The sequence below is a fragment of the Sciurus vulgaris genome, assembly GCF_902686455.1.
Source record: "Sciurus vulgaris genome assembly, chromosome: 13".
Taxonomy (NCBI): domain Eukaryota; kingdom Metazoa; phylum Chordata; class Mammalia; order Rodentia; family Sciuridae; genus Sciurus; species Sciurus vulgaris.
The window spans coordinates 100,533,265-100,535,577 of record NC_136474.1 but is presented as its reverse complement, the minus strand read 5'-3'; the positions used below and the strand labels follow the sequence as shown (position 1 = coordinate 100,535,577).

Below are 2,313 nucleotides of genomic sequence, written 5' to 3'. Positions count from 1 at the left end.
TGCATGGGCAGCTATTATATTAAATTTATATCATATTAAAATTAAAAGCCAAAGGACAGCTATGGTATGGTTATTACATCAATTGAAAAGCCACAGTGCAGCTGTAATGTCAGTTTTTGAAATTACAGTATGGATGAAATAGTATTATAAGACATAGAACCTCTATTACATTTGTTACAGCTATTACATTTGCTCTAGTATGGTTATACATTAGTATCAAAGGCCACTGGAATAAGCCGCGCGTCCGCCCCGCGCCGCGGCCGCACTTGGGCCATCCCGGGCGCGCCGCCTCCTCCGTCGCTGCCCCGCCTTCGCTCGCCGCTCGCCGGTCGCGGCGGGCGCCCCTCGCAGGAGCCCTCCGCTCGACTGACACCGATGCCCAGGCTGCACGACCACTTCTGGAGCTGCCCCTGCGCCGGCGCCGCGAGGCACCAGAGCCCCCCGAGAGCCCGCGCCGCGAAGCCGGCCGCCGAGCCCGGAGACATGAGCGCCGCCGCGGCCCAGGTCGCGGGCGCAGACCCCTCGCCACAGGGCCCGCGGGCCAGGGCGAGCGGCCGCGCCAGCCGCTGGCACCATGACCTGGTGCAGAGGAGCCTCGTGCTCTCCTCGGTCGGGGTCGTGCTGGCCCTGGTGCTCAACCTGCTGCAGATCCAGAGGAATGTCACTCTCTTCCCTGACGAAGTGATTGCCACCATCTTCTCCTCGGCCTGGTGGGTGCCCCGTGTTGCGGGACGGCGGCGGCGGTTGTCGGCTTGCTCTACCCTTGCATCGACAGTCACCCGGGAGAGCCCCACAAGTTCAAGAGAGTGGGAGCGTCACGCGCTGCATTGCCGTCTTCGTTGGCATCAACCACGCCAGCGCTAAATTGGATTTTGCCAATAATGTCCAGCTGTCCCTGACCTTGGCAGCTTTGTCCCTGGGCCTCTGGTGGACATTTGATGGTTCCAGAAGTGGCCTGGGACTGGGAATCACCATAGCCTTTCTAGCGACTCTGATCACTCAGTTTCTCCTGAATAATGGTGTCTACCAGTACACATCCCCAGATTTCCTCTATATTCGCTCGTGGCTCCCATGTATATTTTTCTCAGGAGGCGTCACCGTGGGAAACATAGGACGACAGTTGGCTATGGGTGTTCCTGAAAAGCCACATAGTGGTTGAGCCTTCAAACCCACTGATTCTGAAGAAGCAGCAAGATCTGGGAAGAAAGCTGTGATAGTGGTTGTGATGAAGATGTTTTTTTCCTAAATACTCTATTTAGATTGGGCTGAGGACAAATGACTCCTGGAAGCAATGTTCACCTAGTCTAGAATAACAAACTGGAGACCATGACTACTGACCTGGAAGTCTTACCTTGACCCAGCACACCCACATCTGTCTGCTGCGGGGCGTTTCCTAGAGCCTTGTGGGACTCCAGGCTGGGCCGTTTTCCCAAGTATTAGGTTCATTCCTGCTTTAAAAAACAAGTTGCCATATTTCAAAGCCTTGAGCTATCCCTTGATTACCCACTGTCAGTTTGTGTCTGTGCCCAAAGGAAACAGGTTGATGGTGCTTGACAGATGAGGTATGATAGAACAGGAATGTTCATCCAGAAGGTTTTAAAATGGGGTTGTGGTTAAGAAAAAGGAAAAAGAAAAGAAAGAAAAGCAAGGGTAGGGAGGTGGCTGCTGAGTGGCTGGCGCCGGTGGCACCCTGCCTGGCTCGCATCCAGCGCTGCAGTGGCCCACCACGTGGTCACGCACCTCCGCCTGTCACCAGAAAGCAGATTGTGCTTTTCATTCTGCCGGCAGAACCCCGTGTAGACAATCTTCCTGAGAGCACACGGCAGTGAGAGGGCATGATTCCACACTGTGACATGGGACATGTCACTCTGTTCACCGAGTTGGTCCCCAAACCCGAATCCTCTAGGAGTGAACACCTGTCTGCCACGTATTTCAATCTTAGCCAAAATTGTTAGTGTCTTTGTTACTCCAGAGTAGTGAGAACTGTTCTCCACAGCCCTATGGAACTTGCAATCTGTGATTGCCTTGTGGAAGAGCGCGTCACCCCGCTGCACGCGTGGCGTCCTGGATGCTCGGCGACGCTGGAGCACGGTGTGTTCGTGTAGTGGCATAGACCATATCAGACCTAATTTGCAAGTATTGGGTCTCAAACTTCAAGTGCAATGTATATGAAAAACCAATCTGAGCCTTGTATCCTCTTAAATATTTATTTATTTTTTTTTAATGTGGGATGTTGGAGAGAAGGATTCTCCATTCATTTCAGCGCTGCGCCGCCGCCCCGCTCAGCAGCGCTCCCAAGCGCGAAGTCTGTTC

General features: G+C 53.4%; 1 pseudogene across 1 annotated transcript; it reads left to right on the top strand.

Moving 5' to 3' along the window:
* Positions 1-240: 240 nt before the first annotated feature.
* LOC306643081 (insulin-induced gene 1 protein-like) lies at positions 241-1,644 on the top strand (annotated as a pseudogene). The gene has a single exon. The product of its transcript is annotated as an insulin-induced gene 1 protein-like (transcript).
* The last annotated feature ends 669 nt before the right edge of the window (positions 1,645-2,313 follow it).